Source organism: Rhinopithecus bieti, unplaced genomic scaffold, assembly GCF_001698545.2.
Source record: "Rhinopithecus bieti isolate Rb0 unplaced genomic scaffold, ASM169854v2 scaffold_73682, whole genome shotgun sequence".
Classification (NCBI taxonomy): Eukaryota; Metazoa; Chordata; class Mammalia; order Primates; family Cercopithecidae; genus Rhinopithecus; species Rhinopithecus bieti.
Genome location: NW_016829166.1, coordinates 792,307 through 815,458, shown reverse-complemented (window position 1 = coordinate 815,458; position 23,152 = coordinate 792,307). Strand labels below are relative to the sequence as shown.

The window sequence follows — 23,152 nt, the reverse complement described above, 5'->3', positions numbered from 1 at the left end:
TTTTTTGAGAAGGAGTCTTGCTCTGTCGCCCAGGCTGGAGTGCAGTGGCCGGATCTCAGCTCACTGCAAGCTCCGCCTCCCAGGTTCACGCCATTCTCCTGCCTCAGCCTCCCGAGTAGCTGGGACTACAGGCGCCCGCCACCTCGCCCGGCTAGTTTTTTGTATTTTTTAGTAGAGACGGGGTTTCACCGTGTTAGCCAGGATGGTCTCGATCTCCTGACCTCATGATCCGCCCGTCTCGGCCTCCCAAAGTGCTGGGATTACAGGCTTGAGCCACCGCGCCCGGCCGGGAGAGGGCATTTAAGGTGTGGCTGGGAAGCTGGGAGAAGTTCTGAGTGGCACATACAGAGCATTCCAAAACCTTAACAGAGGACAGGTGGCTTATTATGAGAAGGCCTTGGTGTGTGTGTGGAATAAAAGTTTGCTGCAGTGCAAATAATATTTAAAACGTGGCTGAAGATCAGGCTACAAAGGTGGATGGCAGCAGTACAGGCCAGGCTGGGATCCACACTGGGCAGGAAGGAGACTATCTCATTGCCACATTGATGATTCCACATGGCCATGTACAGCAGCCTGGCAAAAAAGGAGGGCAAAAACGTTGTCCCCCCTTCACAACACAAGGGAAGCCATCCAAATGATGTGGCTTGTCTGCAATCCCAGAGCGGATGATGGCAAAGGTGGAATTTGACCATTGGTTTCCTAACCCCTAAGAGGCACATTTTCCTTAATGTATACATATTGTATATACAATCATTATATACAATCATAGTGGGATGACTATTCCATGGATGCTCCTCACATATCTACGACATCAGTAAATTGCATCTCTACTAAAAGGTACACATTAGACGTCATCCTTGAATTTTATAGCCAAACAGCACTGACATCTCAACACCACTGGAGATCCTTTACAGACTTATTCAGTAAAGATTTGATGGTAACAGAAACAAATTAATTAACAAAAGGCATGGAGAAGTAAGATTTATTTTCTCAAGTAAGATTTATTGATATCCGAGAAGATTTGCTCCTAGAACCAACTATGGATAATTCTGCCAAACAAATCAATCCTTTATAAACTAAAGCATGTTAATTAAGCAAGAGCACTTGGAAAGGCAATACACTGCACTAGGCATGTTTACAGAAGAATGAGGGATGCAGAGAATTAACTGCTTGTTTGCTTTTCAATCTGCATCAGAAACCTAACTAGAGAAACCTAACCTAACAATGAAAGCAAGCAGAAGGAACCATCAAGAGAACAGACACAGGGCAAGGGTGCTCAGAGATCAAAATCTCTCTTCAAAATTGAAAAGAAATGCTAATGTACTCCAGACTCCGAATTGCTGTACCAGAGAGGAAATTAATATCAAAGCTGGAACAGCATCTACTGTTCCATTCAGTCAGATGAAAACAATGGAGTTTGGCCAAACAGTACAAGGAAATATAGGAATCTGATAGAACAGAGGAAATGAAGACAAATCTTGCAAAGAATTCAAAATGGAACAAAGTTGTGCAACTTATCCCTGTGCAAGTGAAACACTAGAGGGAGAACAAGTTTTGTGTTAGAAAATTGTATGACCAAGGCAGCCTCTCAGCTTAAAAGTCCATAGTCTTCAAACTCTCACCTTAGCTGCCCGCACAGCTAGCAGCAGGTAAAGGACGAGTGCAAAATAGAAAATCTGTAGAACGGCACAAATATAATTAGTGTAACCTATCACTTTCTGAAAGTAGGATTTTCTAAATAAAAGGCTTGACTATGCTTTGGGCCAATGATATTTAAGAAGAGCAACCAAGAAATGAGGGCAGATTGTTTTCATCTCATTTTATGTCCAGACAGTTTAAAAGCCAAATGACACACATAGCACAAAATAAAATTCTTATACCTGTCCTCATATCCTATTTTTGCTTCGGACCCAAATTCAGTCAGCCACTAAGTGCTTCAGTTACTCTTCGACACGGGCCACACGGGCCCCTCTCCTCTGCTGCAGCAGGAAGACCATCCTTAACCATACCCCAAAAGGCTGTGCTGCCATTTTCTTATTCCTCTTCTCACTTCCAGTCTTCCTCCTCACTACATAAACATGCTGATTGCACAGATCACAGTATCCAACTCGTGGAAGAAACCTTCAAAATAAAAAGCTAAGCTTGTTTTCCATACTCACCTCTAATAGAGCCTACTTTGAATCTTTCCAGTTCTTTTTTTTTTTTTTTTTTTTTTTTTTTTAGGCAGTCTCTGGTTTGTCTGTGTTTTTAATGATAATTCTGTCCCTTCCTGTAGGGCTACGTGTCCCTCCACTGCTACTAGTTGTTTGATTTGTCTAATTACTATCTTCAAATTCTTGGCCCCAAGTATTACAAAGTGTACCCTGGTAAATTTAAATAGAAAAGAGTTTCACCAAAGGGTCACTGATAAATGGTAAGATTAGAGAAGCATGCTCCAGCAGGGGCCTGAAGAGGAGACATGCACAGAATTGGGCCACAGCACAGTCTGCTCAGGAACATGGACGCTCACGGCCACTCATCCAGCCTGTGCCCTTTGCAAAAGCCTCACAGCAAATCATCTCTAACTAGTTCAAAGTTCACATTCCCTGCATTAAGCTTCCAGTGGGCTGCATAGAGTCACAGATCCACATTCCAGCTACCAGGGAGCAGACAGAGGGACTATCCAGCTCTCTGTGGCCTCCTCAGAAAGAGGTAAGATGTACCTCCCATGTGCCCTGGGATCCCCCTAAACCATTACTGTCCACTCCTGATGCTTATTTCTTGAGAGAGCAGACTGTGAAATGAATAAACAACACTGTTCAAGGATGCTATCAGAGGGAGTGGGACTGCCAGTTCAATCAAAGGACTCGTTACCTCATTTTCAAGTGGCATGACTGCCTGGCAATTATTCCAGGTAATATGGAAAGAAGGCTGACATCTCAATACTGAGAGACAATGAAGATGGGCAGGGAGGGAACATCTTGGGAGCTAGAAGGCTGGCCTATGGTGAATAATCCTGGTGTCTGTTGGTTTACTCTTCACAGACTCACTGTTCAGCTATTTTCTTGCTCTATGTGTCCGTATTTGTTTTAGATTCAAGTACCTAGAAAAGGATAATTTGTATTCTATGAAATTCTGCCTATAACAAGCACACAGTAAATGTCGGGTAATTGCACAGGGTCTCTTTAAATTGCTTACTACCAGATCCAGCAGAATGCTGTGCACATGAGGACTCTCAAAAATCACTCACTGATGACAAAAACTATGAGGTATATGATGAAAAGGGTAAAGAAGAAATAGAAAACCAAAACACAACCATACAACATGGGCTAAGACTTAAAATGTCAACGAATCTATACTCAACAAGAAGTTCTAAAGCATTTTCACATACTGGAAATATAAGCTTGTCATTCTGAAAAATAAAACACAATAAAAAGGAATGCTGCACCCATAGAGATATATGGGGTAGGCTTCCAGCATCACATGAACCGTCACTTTACTGGTGCCAAAATGAAATAGGAGGAGATGGGTCAGAAGTGGAGAAGTGGGGAAAAGGTGAGTAAAGCCAAAAATCCAACAGTGTAGCAGGTCCCAAAATGAAATCGTGTGTAGACAGCCAAAAAAAAATAGAATTATAAATGAAGCCAACAGAGAATGGTATGACTCCACCAAAAACATTAGCAAAGAAGGCCAAAACAAAATGATATGAACTAAGATTAAAATGGCAGTTGAAAGAACAGTAAATTTAACCATTTAAAACTTCTTAAAGATGGTGCAACAAAGAAAGTCTGCAGTTATAGATAAACTCACTCTGTTGATTTAAACCTGTTGGTATTACATATAGTAAATGAGAATGGAATTTGATAGTTACTGATCTCTTACTATGTTGCATTGACTTAACTTACCTCAGTTAACACTCATACTCAACAACCCTACCATATAGGATGTATTGTGCTCATTTAGCTGATGGGCAAACTAAGGTTTGGAGAAAGAAAAGATTCCTCAAGATTATATAAGCAAGCTAATGATAGTAACTAGCACTCAAATCAAGATGTGTCTGCTTTCAAAGCTTATTTTCTTTCACTCTTAAAACATGCTGCTTCCTCTTAAAATGTAGAAAATAAATATATCTATACATATACATGTATAGATATACATATAATTCTGACTTTACTTTCAGTCAAAATGAAGAAAAATATCTACCTCTATACAATCAAAACAATGCAGACACACACAGAAAAAGGAAACCCATATTCACCTCAACTTTTTTCTTTTACAAATGTAGAGATCACTGGCTGGCTGTCAATGGATGATTTACAAAACTACTAGTTTTTCCAAACAAACATGTTCAGTCAAATATATATGACTAGAAAGAGACCTGTATCCCCTTCCAAACTGGTTTTGGTTCTCTACTAAACAAAAGGTTTGCAAGACTGCTCCTCCTCATGTCGTTCATCACATTACCAGAATCTTCCCCTCCCCGCAAATCATTAAACTCCTAAATAACTTTTATTTTAAAGAAGGGTTAGACAGACAGAATGCTTACAAAAAAATAAAAAGAAATAGATATTAAACCAGGAATATCTATCAAAGCAACCAATAAACTTAGAAAACACATTCATTGCCAAGTGCCTAACTAAAAGGCCAGAAAACATCTAAGTGTGTAGTTTTCTCTGAGCATTGTTTTCTACGACACACGAGTCCATGTCTAACATTAACAAAATCTAAAATTGGCCAGGCACGGTGGCTCACACCTGTAATCCCAGCACTTAGGAGGCCGAGGCGGGTGGATCACCTGAGGTCAGGAGTTCAAGACCAGCCTGGACAACATGGTGAAACCCCCATCTCTACTAAAAAATACAAAAAAAAAAAAAATTAGCCAGACATGGTGGCGCACACCTGTAATCCCAGCTACTTGGGAGGCTGAGGAAGGAGAATCACTTGAACTCGGAAAGCAGAGGTTGCAGCGAGCCCAGACTGCGCCATTGCACTCCAGCCTGGGCGACAAGAGCGAGAGACTCTGTCTTAAAAAATAAAAATGAATAAAATCTAAAATTAACCATTACTGTCATGTTTCCTACCTTTTGAAATTATAGAATTTTTTTAAAAAGAATATATTCAAGGCCTAGCATACTTTTCTAGAATGTCATATAGAATAAGCTCAAATGACATTCAGAATCATACCTCAAAGATGATCAGATCCCAAAAACACAAACACACATATAGCAGAATTCAACTTGGTTTAATAACTTAGGCAAGATATTTGGCAAATCCATACAAGATGAGATTTTCAGTAAGAGTTGAAACCAAAAAACATTTAATTAATTCTGTATGTGTGAGTTGGAGGGGAAACAGGAGGAAAACAAAATCAAAAGGTGTCATTAGGCTCGGTAAATGCCAGACAGCAGAAAGTCATTCAGTCAACAACTCTGCATGGGCAACCTAATTTGGTTGGGGTGGCAGCCCAGCCCACCCTAACCAAATAAGGTCTCCCTACGTCCCCATCAAACTTGTACTTCACATTGGTAGCACTCAACACACTTGTCATTATTTACTAACTGTAAAAGAAAGGACTAAAATCGAGAAAGCATTTTCTATCAGCTAGAGAGGAAGGTATGTGGAAAATTTTCACAGAGGAAGAACCATGCCCTAGAGAGTGAACTGACCAGGTTGAAGTCTTTTGCAGTAGTTAGTGTATACCAGATGTATACTAGGTGCCGGGCAGTGTGCAGGTCACACCGAAAAGATGGATCTCATTTAATTCTCTATCAGGATGTAGCAACACCATCAGTAAAGAACTGTATATAGTGTACAAGTGAAGAAACTGGGGTTTGGAGGGAATATGTTTTCTACCCAAAATCACACAACTTGGACATGAAAAACTTGACTTTCTAGACACACGTCTAATTCCAAATAACATGTAAAGAACAGGATTCCTGACTCCCTTTGTTTTCAGATGAGAGAACCAAGACTCCAGGACATGAAATCACTTACCTGGAATGGCATGGTCAATAAAGGCAGATTACGGCAGTGGCAATGTATTGAGAACAGGAGTATCAATGGGAATGAAGATCGAAACAAGTTAAATATGTGGGTGGAGAGATTAAAAAACCAAAGTTGAATGAGATTCTAACATTTTAGGTTATTTACAACAGCACAGTGAGTCAGGGGAGGGTCCAGTGGAAAGAGACTGGAGACCCATCCGGCAGACAAGCAGAAATGTCAGAGTCACCTCAAAGTTGTGGCAGAAGTAGTCTGAGCCAAGGAGCACAGGCATTCTTGGGGTCAGCAGATCAGGGGGGAAAGGTAAGCTGGGAACAAAGTGATATTGACCCTGAACATTAGGCAAGGGCTTATCTTCGAGGTTGATTCTTCCCAGTCAGTGCTTCCCAGCCTTCCTCATTACCATGGCACGTACAGAAAGCAAGTACCCTTGCATCTCACTGGGGTAAGTGAAAAGCCCAGTGTTTGCCCTTCTGAGGGGAGGGGGGTTATGTGGAGTTGGGGGGGTGGGGTTCACTTGGAAGCCATTTCGTGCAAAGAGAGCTGTGTTCTGCAACAGGCAGCATCCTTCTTCCTACCCCAAGGGGGACTTGCTTCCATTTGATCATTTTTGGCCTTTGATGTTCAACTCTGGATGTTGAAAGGCATAGCCGCATTGGAAGTTCAGTTTTGTTGGAGACAGAGGCTGTGAATGAGACAATTCTAGGTGGATATGTACTCATACAAAAGCAAAGTAGCCAAATGAAGTCACCTGTGGTCATGAGATAGCACATATTTTTTCCAGATTTGTGGGAAAAAGAACCTGTGCTGAAAGTGACCAACAGGTGAGGAGGATAAGGTAGTGGCATGGCATGAGAGAGGTAAGAATGTCAGATTTTGGAGCGTTGGAGGGTCTTAAATATAAAACAGAAAAGTTCCATTGGCTCTCAGAGCCAATAAAGAGCCGTTCTGAACACCTGAGTAGAGACTGATATGAGGCATGTTATTCTATCTGCAGCTGCACAACATTTACCAGAACAAAAAGAAAATGAGACTAGGCATAGCCAATGAGCACACAGGTGGTTTCCAAAGTTAGGAGAAAGGGTTAATTCTACAAAGTACTTCAGAGGAATGTGAAAGATGTTACAAAACAGTCTTTAACGAGCTTGTTTTACTAAGAACTTGATATTTTTAAAAAGAAAAAAAAAAACGGATGGTCAAGAAAATGAAGGATATAAATTAATTAGGCTTTCAAAAATTAACTTATACCATAGTATTTCCTGTTTATAGTTATTAAGCGATACAGAAGAGTATAAAAATTATCCTTAGTCAAACAGTATCCTTGTAATTTCCTATTTTCCTAGCAAGCAAAACCTAGATATTATGTATTTGTGGATTTATATGGAAACCCTTATCAAGTAGAATACCAGATCTTAAAACCAAAAATGAATAAGACCTTTGCTTAGGGAGTCAAAAAATCAAGTTAACCAATGTTATTATAATGGTAGATAGCAGGCCTCTTAAGCCATTTGCAAACACAGGTTTTTATCTGATTTGCTTAACTAAATTTTTTAAATGCTTGTCAAAGCAAAGACAGGTCTGGCCTTGGGAGGCAAATAACTTAAAAACACAGTTGCTTAACTCTAGAGATTTCTGCAAAGATTTTGGTTTTCAATATCCCTAGCATGGAATTGAGAATATACATCTATACTTTATAAACCACAAAGCACTACTAGATCCATCCATCACTGGAGTGAGTCTAGCAGTAAGCCCCATCTTTATGCCTGTGACCTGATAAGCACAAACCATACACCACCTCCTTACACTGACTGGCTCAGACAGGAGCAAATGGGGCCAGACTCTAATTACCCTTCCAGAGCGCCCCAGTCCTACTGCGGTCAGGACATGCACTTCCCACAGGGCCCCAAGGAATACTTTTAAAAACACACCCATAATCTCACTTAAAATAAAAACGTTAGTGGCTCACATCTCTGCCTATTCCAAAGTATACAAGGAGACCAGGAAGGTTCTGGATTGCAGGGAGAAAGGTAATTAATGAGTGATTACTATTTAAAGGCCAAATCCTTGTCAAAACAGCTTGACCAAAAAAAATGTGTTTTTTTGTTTTGTTTTGTTTTGTTTTTCTTAAACATACAACTTGCAGTAGCGCTGCCAGCAAAAACAGTGGGTGGTAATTCTGCCAGCTAAAAGGGTGCTGAAACGGGGTTGGGTGAGAAGAACAACTCTGTCCCCCTCCTCCAGTCCCTTTCAGCAGTCACGGAGTGGGCTACCTCCCAGGTCTGTTCCTGCAGTGTCCCCTAGTTCTTCATGAGACCATTCAGGGTGTTTTTCTGGGCAAGTAACTCCAAAGGCAAGCATCAGAGAGCAGCTCGAAGACTTAAGAACATGTCACAGGTAAGTGAAACTGCTCCTCAACACAATTGTCCCATCATAAGAAACAGACCATTTAAATTGTAATCAAGAAATATCAGTGGAGGAATTCTGATATTATACTACAGTTTAACACGGACAAATTGGTCTCAACTTTTTACAGAAGAAAAATTTTCAGGACATTTAGTCAACATTGCTGGTTACTCCCATTGGGGTTGAGGGTGGGGTGGTTCCTTAAGGGCTCCCTCCAATAATGGGGGTGGAAGGCTGTGGGTTCCTAAGTCAACAACTCTGCTTCCTGTTTTTCAGATTGTTTAAAAGTGGCAAGGAAGATTTGGGGGGAGATAAAAGATTTCTACCATCGTCACTAATGATGCTGGGATTTATACTTGGCTTTTGCCTCCTATATTAATTATGATTCAATTAGACAAAGAGGGCAGGAAAACTCAAACGTCAGTGGGTTAAATAAGGTATCAGAATATTTCTCACCAAAATATATTTCATGTGTGTAAGCAGCCCAGAGCTGATTTGGCAGCTCTGCTCCACAATGTCCTTAAAGAACCCAAACCCTTCCAGCCACAGTTCCACAGTACCTGTGGTGCAGTCCTCATCTCACCGTCAGGAGGGGGCTCTAGCCAGCACATCCACATCCCACGCACAAGGACAGAGGAAGGGGAGGAAGAAGAGGGCACTCCCTCCTCACAAGGAGCTTGGCAGGTGCTATGCAAGTACTTCCACAGTTACCCCAGTGTCTACAGCTGTACCGTTCAACGCAGGGCTACTAGCCACATGTAACTCTTTAAACTCAAAGTAACTAAAACTAACGAAAAGTAAACATTCTTTCCTTAAAGACTCCAGCCACATTTCAAGTGTTCAGTAGCCTTGTATGACTAGTGGCTACTGTACCAGACAATTCCATCATCACAGAAAGTTCTCCTGGACAGTTCTGGTCTAGAGCCCAAAAATGGCCACACCTACTTCAAGAGGGACTACGATATAGAGTCCTTGTGGTGGGGAGCCATGAACCCAAATAAAATCATCCAGTCGCTTCCTGAAGAAGAAGGCAGTATGTTGGGGGAGGAGGGAAGTGCAGCCTCTCAAACATTTTCCTGAAATCTCAAAGGTGTCACCTCCACAGAGATAATCCTCAAATACAGGCTTTTAAACTTTTCATACGTTCCTTACATAAAAATGGCCCCCTTGAAATGCCAAATGTCATGGGTCAAATTCTGTCCTCATCTCATCCCCCCAGATTCTTATGTTGCACTCCTAACCCCTCAGGACCTCAGAATCAGGTCTGATATAGAAATAGGGTCATTGCAGACATAATTTGTTGAGATGAGGTCATAATCCAGTAGGGTTGACCTTAAATCCAAAGTAACTTGTATTCTAATACACGGCGGAATGTAGACACAGAGACTCACACACAGGGAGAACAAGAATGCCACATAAGTAAAAAGGCAGAGTCAGAAGTGATGCACCTACAAGCCAAGGAACAGCAGAGAGAGCCAGAAAACCACCAGGAGCCAGGACTGGTGGAGAAACAGATTCTCCTTCACAGCCCTCCAAAGGAACCAAGTCTGCCAACACCTGGATCTTGGACTTCTAGCCTCTCGAACTGTGAAACAATCAATTTCTGCTGTGGAACCCCCCCAGTCTTCCGGCCACCTTAGCACACCAATACACTGCCTAGGATGACTGGCATATGAAACAGGAGCTCATGGAGGCTCCCTCTCCTTTTCTGCCCCTTCAGCTCTCTGTTCCAGAGTGGACAGGCAAACAAGCCATGCAGTGCATCTGTAGAGTGCAGCTGACTCCTACTTCAGTATCCTGGACACTGTCATGCTTTGCAGTAATGCATACATCTGGGAGTGGTGTTCTGACTCCTCACATGTTCCATACTGTTACATTTAAAAAACAAAAGTGAAACTTTAAAAAGATCCTATGCTTGTTCTAGGATCAAAAAAAAAAAAAAAAAAAAAAAAAAGCCGGAGAAAAGTTATGAGACTGGGATTCCAAAGATGACCAAAAATCATGGCCACAAACAACAGAAAGAAGGGAAATACCCTGGGAAAAGGAAGGAGGAAAAAGCTTTCACTGAGAGTAAGAAACAGCCTTTGGAGTTCACACCGGGAGAAACCCTGGAGTAGCAGAGACCTGCTTTACCTCTGTCCTCTCCCTGGAAGGTACATGTACACCCAAAGCTGGGTCACCTTCCTCCATCTGCCCTTCGGGGAGCAAGCTGGCCACAGAACCAATCGCAATCCAGCCACCAAGTGGCTGGTAAAAAGAAATGTGAAAAGGGAGCATCTTACTGTCCTACTGTCAAGGCTATAATGGGGCCAGGTGCAGTGGCCCACACCTATAATTCCAGCACTTTGGGAAGTCAAGGCAGGAAGATCACATGAGACTAGGAGTTCAAGACCATCCTCGACAATATAGTGAGAACCCATCTCTACAAAATAATTTTTAAAAAATTAGTCAGGCATGATAGCACGTGCCTGTGGTCCCAGCTACTTAGGAGGCTGATGTGGAGAATCCCTTGAGCCCAGGAGTTCAAGGCTACAGTGAGCTATGATCCAACCACTTCACTCCAGCCTGCATGACAAAGCGAGACCCTGTCTCAGAAACAAACAAAAAGACTATCAGGGGATGAAAAGGCAGCAGGAAAAGGTGTGCCAGGTACAGCAAGTAACTGAGTCCATGATTCTACAGAAAGATCACTCTACACATGGTGAGAGGGTTTTGCTGATTTAAAATACAGTACTTCGGGTCTATTTAGGGCCTCTAAAGAATTTACTAGGCCAGTCACAGTGGCTCATGCCTGTAATCCTAGCACTTTGGGAGGCCGAGGTGGGCAGATCATGAGGTTAGGAGTTCAAGATCAGTCTGGCCAACATAGTGAAACCCCATCTCTACTAAAAATACAAAAATTAGCTGGGCATGGTGGTGCATGCCTGTAGTCCCAGCTACTTGGGAGGCTGAGGCAGGAGAATTGCTTGAGCCTGGGAGGCGGAGGTTGCAGTGAGCCGAGATCTCGCCACTGCACTCCAGCTTGGGCAAGAGAGCGAGACTTCTTCTCAAGAAAAAAAAAACGAAGAATTTAGTAGGTTGACAAAAATTTACATACCTGAAAATAACTGAATTATATCCATGTTTTTGAAGGATATCGTCATTAGACATAGAATTCCACGTTGGCGGAATTCTCCTAGGACTTCAAAAAGATCATGTCATTGTCTTCTGGATTCCATTGTTTCTGTTGAGAAATCAACTGAAAATCTTATTGTTGCTTCTTTGAAGATCATATGTCTTTTTTTTTTTCTGGCCGTGCTAGCATTTTTTCTCTTTGCCTTTGATTTTCAGCTATTTGACCATAATGTTCCTAAATATAGTGTTCTTTGTGTTTATCTTGTAAACATTTGTACTTTTCCCAAATTTCTGCTTAATGTCTTTTATCAATTTTGGAAATTTTCAAGGATCATCTCTTCAGACATTGCCTTTAACCCCCTATTCTCTCCTCTTTTTCTGGGACTCCACTTCCACATTAGGTTATATTCACCATGTCCATTTGTCTCATAGGCTTGTTTCTGTATTTTCCATCTTTTGTCTCTCTTTGACTCAGTTTGGATATTTTATTCTGTATTTTCACTACCTTTCACCTGTGCCTAATCTAATCCTAATTTTAAATCATTTTAAAATTTTAGCTATTTTACAGTCTTATAATTTCCAGTAACTGATATCAAAATTCTCAGCCTTGTCTTCAATTCCTTTACCATATTAATCATAGTTATTTTAAAGCAAATATCTCTCAATTCCTTTTTCTAGATGCCCTTATATCTGTTTCTATTATCTGCATTTTCTCTTGGTTTTTGGTCACTGATTTACCATCTCTTCTATGCCTGGCTAATGGTGATTATCTTCTGCCAAGTACATATCCTAGGGGCACTAGCAATCCCATCCCACATTAATCTAATCAGTAATTGAGATGAGTGAAGCTGGTCTCATCTCAATAGGAATAGGAAGCTACTTCCTATTCACCCTAACACCTAGGATGTGGCCTTTGGGATCCAAAAGCCTGAGGTATTTACCTCTTCCTTGGCAGGCCCTAAGCTTCAATTTAGTTGCCTCTCCCAGAGCCTGTGAGTCTTCTGAGAGCTCTGCTCTTTGATGTCTACGGCCAAGTTACACCAAAGTTCAGGTCTACGGCTGAGACACTCAGTCTTGAGGAAAAAAGTGGCCCCAAATGCAGGAATCACTGCTCTGGACCTTCTGGATCATGGAACTCCTCTTTAGAAGTCCTCTCATGACTTCAAATGGCTGGCCAGATATATGGTCCTGCTTTCTGATTGTTCTTAGCAAAAGGGTTGGCTTAAAGGGTTAGACCTATTGCCATTGGCAGATGAACTGATACACTCTTATTTCCATTATCTTATTTAACCCTTGCAACCCCTAAGAAGTACTACTTATTAAAATTATGTAGCAGAGAAGACGGAATGTTGAGAGAATTTACGTAACTTACCCAAGTTCATCAGCTAACAAAAGGCTAAGGATTTGAACCCAGTTCAATAAAACTTAGAGGTGAATTTCTTGACCACTATATATTATTCCTTTGATTTCATTCTTTATATGACATAAGTGATAGAAAGACTCAGAAAATGGCATGCTGGCGTTCAGAGCTAGAATTCTGACTTCAGACTCTCATTCCCTGGATGGTCTCTCAACTAGAGTTAAGAATTTAAATACACTTAGCTTTTGTTTTTTTCTTATGAGAAAATATATTTGAACTGCAAACAAATGACATTTTGAATACAGCCCCAGCTCAGTCAAAAATAAGATAAAAGTCTATGAACACAATCATCCTCACAGTGGCTCTGGGAAAAATATTGGGGGTGTCCAATACAGTTCTCATTTTTCAGACAAATAGGCCAAGGGCCACAAAGAACCTAGCCTCTTGTTCATTTATTCAGTCAATAAATACGTATTTACTACCTACTAAGTGCCAGATACTATTCTAGGCATTTGGAATATATTTTAATAAGTGAGCCAACTTAAAAAATAAACATAATAAGCCAATCATACAGATCTTAAACTCTGTGAGAGGAAAAACAGAACCTCATAAAATGCACTGGGAGTGCAAGGTAGGTTGCAGTATTTTAATTTTCTATAAGACTTTCTCAAATATAGTTGATAATTACTCTACCTCACTCCCACTCTATTCTTCATGAAGACATGCCTCTTTACAGGATAACTGAGCCTTTTTCTAACCTGCCATTTCAGTTTCCTAGATTCCACCACCTTTCAAGGCCCTAGGACAAAAACCTCAGCACTCAATATTCATTCTGAGTAACTAGCTTGCCTTTATGACTTGCAGGAAAACAAACACACTAATCATTCTTTTGTAACAGAATCCAGTTTTCTTCTGTGGCCTTTTTGAGCCTCAAATCTGCAGAGATATGTGGTCTAATTTTTTCAAACCTGACTTTACTTAGTTTTCACAAGACCTCTCTAAGAAGCTCTACTGAGTAATTCTTGAAAATGTATAGTCTGGTTTAGGCTTTCCCCAGTCAGTCCAAATAACATAAATCCACGTGTGATGTTTTCCCACTAATTGCGGAAAAATCTAAGTCAGAAGCCTGATTTCATGGTAATCATTCCCATTTGTTTGATGAATTTCGCAGTTATTTCAGGATACTCATGAAGCCTCTTAGATAAGAGCACACTAAGCTCTGAATAACAGCTACTAAATAATGCATTCCTGTTTTTATGTAAACAAAAGTATTATTAATTTTAATAACTCCTATAGATATTCTTAATCTACAGTTTAAGGAACAAGCATAGGTTTCTCTATAAACCGGCTTACCGACAAAAACATATGTAAGAAATAATTACACTATATATATACTTCTTTTCTGTTTTATGTCCTGAATATTCAAGAAAAATTCACTGACATTAGCCAACTACATGCTTAATCCTGCACTGATAAAGCCCTATGTCTACTTATTAAATAAGGCAGGAGTTCCACATGTCTAGTTTATTAAAATACCAGGTTTTAGCATCTTTTTCTCTTTTTATTTTAAGAATATAATATTATTCAAAATTTGTCATGTAATTGTCTCTATTTCCACCACTTTAGTATTTCACAATAACTGCCCAATAAACACTTAGGAACAAATTGACAACTCACTGACATTAGCGAGAACAGAAGAATTTCCGAGACTGTTGTGAAAGACTCCACTTAAAAAATGCAGCGGAGTAACTCTAAGAATATTAACTTTCATTTATGTAACATGATACACTGTAGCAAGCATTTTCACACACATTATTCCATGACATCCCCACAACAGTGTATTAAATCTGATAAGAAAGGCATTACAATTCCCATTGTGGTAGCTGATAAAAATTAGGCAAAGAAAACCTAAGTGACAATCAGTGGCCACACGGGTAGTAGCAAGTGGTAGAACTGGACAACTGGATCTTTTCCTTTCTATTGAGAATAACTTAAAGTTTAAGCAAGGGATTGCAATGGATTCAGCCCAAGACCAGACTCCTTTAATCATTACGGGGCAGCCATGCATGTTTGGCCTCTCTTTCTCATCCGTCAGACAGGAATATGATTGCTTCTTTCACAGCATTGTTATAAAAATTAAATCAGATAAAGCACATGCAGCGCCTAACTAATGGGTAAATAATCTATGCAAATCAATCCAATTTAATTTCCAATTTTAAATTAAATTTTACTTTCAAGAGAAATGACTGACAATTTTCTAAATTGAGGCTTACCACAATCTATCCTGGCTATTTCTCATACTTCTGGCTGGTAGGATTCAAGTACACTCTGGAGTCTGTGTTCAGAGCCAGAACTCTGATTTGCTACGCAAAATTCCAGAGTCTTCTTCAAACCAACGGAGTTATATATTCATTTATTTTTTACTTTTTTGCAGAGACGGGGGTCTCTCCCATGTTATCCAAGCTGGTCTCGAATTCCCGAGTTCAAGTGATCCTCCCATCTCAGCCTGCCAAAGCGGTGGGATTACAAGTGTGAACCACTGTGCCCAGATAAGAGTTCCTTAAAAAGATAAAACTGCATTTCTGAAATATGCATCCTTTAATCCACCCAATTTCCTGGCACTATAAATAAAAACGATTACCAGATGGCTGGCTGAATGACTGGAGGAATGGGAGGGAGGATACTTGTGAACGGATAGGAAAAATCCAGTGCATCAACTATTTTACACAATCAGATCGAAGAAAATCCCAGGAGCCTAGTCACCATAAAAGAAAATGAACTGAAAACCCATTTTTTTTTTGGCATCCATTTATCCAAAATTGTGTGTTGGACTACTTTTTAAAGTTGTTAGAAACTGTCAACATATTTTTTAGTCACTGTAACTGAAAATAATTCTACTTTAAATGTATATAATGCCTTAAAAATAGGAAGATAAAAATTCTACATAGAATTCCTTCCACTGTGCTACCATATACCACCTTTTCCCAAGTAATTCCAATGTTTAAATATCTGAATATATCTATCATACACCCACATCTTGTCTTCCTTCAAACTCCAGGAAATTTCAGTGGGGGAACAACATGTTAATGGCATAGGTAATTAGGTTCTAATAGATGTCATATTTTTTACAGGACTGGGAGGAATGGAAGGTGGCACATCAGAATAACAATAGCTCTTGATGAATGTGTGCACAGCCATTCCCATAAAACAGGAATTTTCCTGCAGGAAAACTTCCTCCCCTGGGATCTTCAATTTGATGAAAGCAATTACAAGAAAAAAAGGCTGATTTGCCCTGCATCTGCTGAGGCGAAGCCAGTGCTAAGGTTTCACTTATACTAAAGAAATTCTTGGTTTCCTCCAGAATAGAACACCCTGAAATATGAAAGGAATCTCATCAGAGGGACAGGCACCTTACCGAGATGAAAACTCCTTAAGATTTATTTGCCCAGCCTTAAAGGTTAGACAACTTATTAACAGTTGTAACAGTTTTGTCAAAAATGAACACCTTCAGAGCTTCACAGAAGCCATACCTATGTGTTTTCATTAACTGAAAATATTAGTGACCAACAAATACAAAGTTTCATTAAAAATCGTCAAGAAAAACCAGGCTTGGGAAGATAAATTCCTCGATGCCCATGTTTTAAAAATGATCCTGTCTGTGGATGAAACCACAAGTCATTTGGGCCACTGCTCAGCCGAAAAGACAAATGTTTCAGAGTAGAAGCCACTCTCCTCCCGCCTCAATGAAACCACATGCCACCTTCTGACCACAGACCCAGGTGGCCGCCTACCACCTTGCATTCTCAGGAGCAGTGCCCGCCTGTGCACAACACATGAAAGAGCATGTTCATGGAACACCTACTGTATGGCCACCACTATGTTAAAAATTTTTCAGAAGGTTTCTCATTTTCAACTCAGAACAAAGAGTTATACACATTACGACTGTTTACCCATTATAAAAATGGAGGCTCAGAAAACTTAGCATTTGCTTCAGTACACACAGCCAAGCAGCTAAACTCCAAGAATTTACATGACACACTCACCACGGAGGAAAGAAAGCACTTTCATCTGAGGAATGTGAGCCCTTACAAACTGTGAGGCCCAGAGAAGCATTAAAACAAGACCTCAATCATGCCCTCCCCCGCCGCTTCAGCTATGTATTCATCTCTCAAAGCAGCTTCCTGTTGCCACAAGTAGCCATAAATTAATCTAATAATGCCACACTGTACATTATAACCCATACCGTATAGCATAACTATGTATAGCCAATCTATGCATAGTTAATCAATGTTATTTCCATAACTAATCAATGTTATTTCTGTAAACCAATGAGGATTCCTGACAAACAACTGTGCATCTGCCCACTCTATCTCCTTTTTCTGCCTTTAAAAATCCACTGTGGCCTGGCTCCATGGCTCACAACTGTAATTCCAACATTTTGGGAGGCCTAGACAGGAGGATCACTTGAGGCCAGGAATTTGAGACTGGCCTGGGAAATATAGCAAGATCCTATCTCTACATAAATTTTTAAAAATTAGCCAGAAGTGGTAGCACATGCTTGGAGTCCCAGCTACTAGAGAGGCTGAAGCAGGAGGATCATTTCAGCCCAGGAGTTTCAGGCTGCAGTGACCTATAATCAGACCGCTGCAATCCAGCCTGGTGACAGAGCGCGATCCCATCTCTAAAAATAAAATGAAATGAAATAAATCCACTTGCAACTGCTGCTAAACAGAGCGTATATTCGGGGCAACTTGCATTTATGCACCCAGGTGGCAATCCTCAAACTTGACCCCAGTAAACTCTTTACTTACATTAATTTTGCTTCAGTTTCCTCCTTTTAGGTCAATCTCACTACTCTATACTGATTCTTCTGCAATAAAACCTACTACAATTCAGGAGGATCACAGGCCTGCTTCAAGCTTGGAGCTGAGGGGTAGGGTAGAGTGGGCAGGACCAACCAATGCCCTCAAGCCATGGGAGCAGCCCAGTTCAGCAGAACTTCCTCTGAAGATAGAAATGCTCAGTATTGTTCCATACGGTCCCCACCAGTCACATGCAGCTAATGCCACTGAGGAACTACGCTTTTGCTTAATTTTGTGAGTTTAAATTTAAACAGCACAATGTGGCTAATGGAGACTGTAATGGACAGTGCAGCCTTGCAGTTTAAGTAGAGACAAAAGATATTTTCTCTTGTCAATACAGAACAGGAAACACAAAGTGGTAAATACTCTAAGAGACATATAGATGGAGCCACTTTCCTTAAATGTTCAAGGAAAAGACATTACCTATAGCTGTAGAAAATCAAAGATGATGCAACCCCACCAGCATAGGTGATAGAACCAGAAGCGTTTTCTAAGCAGCAAGAGACGCAGAAGCAAAGGCAAGGAGACTGTGTAAGCCCCAAGGAGCAGGCCCATAAGACAGTAATGAGCAGAACATGGCAAGACAACGGATAAGAGACAAACTAGACAAACTAGGAAAATCCAGTGACTCGCAAGGTGCCTGCTGTATCCACTCCCCACTCATCCTCAAGTTGAAGAGTGGGAAAGCAGAAGGCAAATGGTTGGTGCAAAAGTCATCGCAGTTTTTGCATTGTTGAAATTTTCTGTGTGATATTGGAATACAGTTTTAAACAAATATGGTTATGTTATACATCATTTTAATGCGCATTTCTCGCTTTATGTTGTCATGCTAATGAGTTACTACTTGCTGTTTTTATGGAAATGATGCTAGACAGAAAGCAAATTTGAGCAATTTTCTTATTCGAGTTCAAAATGGGTCGTAAAGCAGCAGAGACAACTTACAACATCAACAACGCATTTGTCCCAGGAACTGCTAATGAACGTACAGTGTAGTGGTGGTTCAACAAGTTTTGCAAAGGAGACCAGAGCCTTGAAGATTTGGAGCATAGTGGCTGGCCATCAGAAGTTGACAACAACCAACTGAAAGCAATCATCAAAGCTGATTCTCTTACAACCACATGAGAAGCTGTCAAAGAACTCAACGTCGACCATCCTACCGTGGCTTGGCATTTGAAGCAAATTGGAAAGGTGAAAAAGCTCGGTAAGTGGATGCCTCATGAGCTGAGTGAAAATTTAAAAAAAAATTCACTGAGCTCATGGTCATTTTTGAGTGCCATCTTCTCTTATTCTACACAACAACAATGAACCATTTCTCGATCAGATTGTGATGTGCGACGAGAAAAGTGGATTTTATATGACCATCGGCGATGACCAGCTCAGTGGCTAGACCAAGAAGAAGCTCCAAAGCACTTCCCAAAGTCAAACTTGCACCAAAAATGATCATGGTCACTGTTTGCAGTGTGCTGCCAGTCTGATCCATTACAGCTTTCTGAATCCTGGCGAAACCATTCTATCTGAGGAATATGCTCAGGAAATCGATGAGATGCACCAAAAACTGCAACACCTGCAGCCGGCATTGGTCAACAGAAAGGGTCCAATTCTTCTCCACAATAACACCTGAGTGCATGTCACACAACCAATGCTTCAAAAGTTGAACGAACTGGGTTTTGTCTCATCCAATATATTCACCTGACCTCTCGCCAAGTGGCCTCCACTTCTTCAAGTATCTAAGCAACTTTTTGCAGGGAAAGCGCTTCCACGACCAGTAGAATGCAGAAAATGCTTTCCAAGAGTTCGCTGAGTCCCGAAGCATGGATTTTTATGCTACAGGAATAAACAAACTTATTTCTTGTTGGCAAAAATGTGTTGATTGCAATGGTTCCTATTTTGATTAATAAAGGTATATTGGAGCCTAGTTACAATGATTTAAAAATCATGGTCCAGAACTGCAATTACTTTTGCACCAACCTAATATAATCAAAAGAAAGGTGGCTTTATCAAAGGAATGAGTAATAAAACTCTATGTCTATGGAAAAAGATCACGCTAAGGGCAAAAACTATTGATAAAGCATCTTTGAGAAGCATGCATTAAGGATGGCAGCATGAAATCCAAAATATTTAATGAATGTTAAATTCATTAATCAAAGGGAAAGCTACAGTACCCTGAACTGGCCACACAAAGACAACACTGGGATATGTCAATGAGCAGCCGACAGCCACGGCCTGGGGAGAAAGAGCAGAGCCCATCGGAAACCAGGTTTCGCTTTTCAGTGTGTCTCATTGCGCCTGTGCTGAGAATGCCAGATCCTCATCGTGACTTGAGCCCACATTGGTCCCAAGGTACAGAAGACAGGGCTAGTACAGGAAACCACCACAGACAGGCCAGGAGACAAGGGGCTGGCACAGGCCCCAGCACTGAACACATAACATTCCCAAGGACCACTAGCACCGGGCCGTGGCTTCTTACCAGTCAGTCCACAGGTATTTTAACATTTTATTAGCCAGATGCACACTGGTTGAATACAAGCCCTGGAGCTTGTCTAATCTATGGGAACAAACTACACCTTATTACATGGAGCAGAGAAAAACAAACAGGTAGACTGAAGATTACAGACAGGTTTCAAATTCGCTGGCAACATTTAAAGATAAAAAAGTTTCCATTTAAAAATTCCAGAGTTGGCCAGGCATGGTGGCTCACGCCTGTAATCCCAGCACTTTGGGAGGCCGAGGCGGGTGGATCACGAGGTCAGGAGTTCAAGACCAGCCTGGCCAACATGGTGGAAGCCCGTCTCTACAAAAAATTAACTGGGCGTGGTGGCAGGCACCTGTAATCCCAGCTACTTGGGACGCTGAGGCAGGGGAACTGCTTGAACCTGGGAGGCAGAGGTTGTGTAGCAGGACGAGCCGCAGACAAAACCTCTCAGACATCAAGTTGTAGAAGGAAGGGCTTTATTCAGCTGGGAGCATCAGCAACCTACTGCCTTAAAATCCGAGCTCCCCAAGTGCACAATTTCTGTCTCTTTTAAGGGCTCACAACACTAAAGATTTCACATGAAAGTGTCGTGATTGATTTGAGCAAGCAGGGGGTATATGACAAGGGCTACATGACTGGTGGTCAGAGAGAAACAGAACAGGGCAGGGAGTTTCACAGTGCTCTTCTATACAATGTCTGGAATCTATGAATAACATGGGTTTCTAGGTTATGAGTTGATTTTTAATTACTGGGTTTAGGCCAGGCAGGCCCAGGCCTGGTTGTGGGCCTGGCGCGGGGCTGCCTGCCTTTGGTTTTACTTCCTTTTTTCTTAAAACAGGTACTGAGTATAAAACAATATGAGAGGCTCTCTCTCTTTCCTCAGTTGCAGTGGGCCAAGACCATGCCACTGCACTCCAACCTGGGTGACAGAGCGTGACTCTGTCTCAAAAAGAAATAAAAAATAAAATAAAATAAAATTCCAGGTTGGGGCTAGGTGTGGTGGCTCACGCCTATAATCCCAGCACTTTGGGAGGCCCAGACAAGTGGATCACCCAGGGTCAGGAGTTCGAGACCAGCCTGGCAAACATGTGAAACCCCATCTCTACTAAGAATACAAAAATTAGCTGGGCATGGTGGCATAAGCCTGTTATCCCAGCTACTTGGGAGGCTGAGGTGGGAGAATCGCTTGAGCCGAGGCAGAGGTTGCAGTGAGCCGAGATCACACCACTGCACTCCAGCCTAGGTGACAGAGCAAGACTCCATCTCAAAAAAAAAAAAAAAATCCAGAGTTGGACATTTATGAAAACTCAGAAGATCTGCCAAAACTGGACCTATATTCCTACTTGGAACTAAGTGGTTCTGACCCCTCTTATGCCCAGCCACTTAGTGACTAATGTCACTTGTCTCTCAGCCCTGAAGTCATGTGAGTGTTGACCAAAAAAAGCCAAACTCTATAAAATATTCAGAGAGATTTATTCTGAATCAAATGTGAGTACCATGACCTGTGACACAGCCTTCGGAGGTCCTGAGAACGTGTGCCCCAGCTAGTTAGGTTATAGCTTGGTTTTACCTATTTTAAGGAGACCAAGGGCATCAATCACTATATGTGAGGTACACATTTTAGCCAGGGTGGGGTGCGGGGAGGCCGTGCTTTCAGGTCAAAGATGGATTCAAAGACTTCCTGATTGGCAATTGGTTAAAAGACTTAAGCTTTACCTAAAGTTGAAGTCAGCAGGGGAAAAAAAAAACGCTTGGCTTTAAGATAAGGGAGATTGTGGAAGCCAAGGTTCTTGTTATGTAGGTTAGATGAGGCCTCCCAGTAGCAGGCTTCAGAAAGAAGAGATGGTAAATGCCTCTTTTAAGACCTCTAAAGGTTCCAGACTATTAGTTAATCTCTTCAGGATTGGGAAGGACTGCAAGGGGAAAGATCTAGTTATGTTAATAGAGATTCTTATAGATGAAAACAGCCATTTCAAAATATGGCAAAAGGCATATTTTAGGGTAAAATATTTCTATTTCCTTCTTTATCTGTCATGTGATGTTATACTACAGTCAGGATGGAATTTGGTACAAAGACTATGTTCTATCACTCTTAAGATCTCTGTTTTAATGTTTATTTGTTTGCTTGCTTGCTTTTGAGACACAGTCTCCCTCTGTTGGCCAGGCTGGAATGCAGTGGCACAACCTCGGCTCACTACAACTTCCACCTTCCAGATTCAAGCTATTCTCCTGCTTCAACCTCCCGAGTAGCTGGGATTATAGGTGCCACCCACCACCATGCTCAGCTAATTTTTGTATTTTCAGTATAGACGGTGTGTCACTATGTTGGCCAGGCTGGTCTCAAACTCCCGACCTCAAGTGATCTGCCTGCCTCAGCCTGTCAGCGTTGAGATTACAGGCAAGAGCCATCATGCCCAGCCAGACCTCTGTTTTAATGTTAACGATGGTCAGTTGTATATAAACTCCAATAGAGAGAAGGTACAATGAGGCATGCCTGATCCCCACTTTCTTTCATGGCCTGAACTAGTTTTTCAGGTTTCTTTGGAATCCCCTTGGCCATAAGGGGGATCCATCTGAGGAAAGAGAAAGACCCTCTCACATTGTTTTATATTGTTTTATCCTCAGTACCTGTTCTTAAAAAAAAATAAGAAGAACAATGAAGCAAAACCAAAGACAGGTAGCCCAGCCGGGTCTGCCCGGCCTAAACCCAGTAGTTAAAAATCAACTTATGATGATGTTCCTGACATTGTGTAAAAGAACATAGCGAAACTCCCAGCCCTGTTCTGTTTCTCTCTGACCACCGGTGCAGGCAACCCCTGTCACGTACCCCTTGCTTGCTCAAATCAATCACGACGCTTTCACGTGAAATCTTTAGTGGTGTGAGCCCTTAAAAGGGACAGAAATTGTGCACTTGAGGGGCTCAGATTTTAAGGCAGTAGCTTGCTGATGCTCCCAGCT

The 23,152-nt window shown here is 41.3% G+C and overlaps 1 protein-coding gene across 10 annotated transcripts in view; it reads right to left on the bottom strand.

Annotated features, from left to right (window-relative positions):
- PTPRM (protein tyrosine phosphatase receptor type M) overlaps positions 1–23,152 on the bottom strand; it is a 797,738-nt gene that overhangs the window by 663,767 nt on the left and 110,819 nt on the right. Inside the window, exon 1 of one of the 10 annotated variants that reach the window (XM_017864692.1) lies at positions 15,133–15,222. The exons of the other annotated variants lie outside the window; for them this stretch is intronic. The gene's annotated coding sequence lies outside the window, so the exon portion shown is untranslated. Of the gene's footprint in view, positions 1–15,132; positions 15,223–23,152 lie in introns of those variants that run through there. 10 annotated transcript variants of the gene reach the window in all.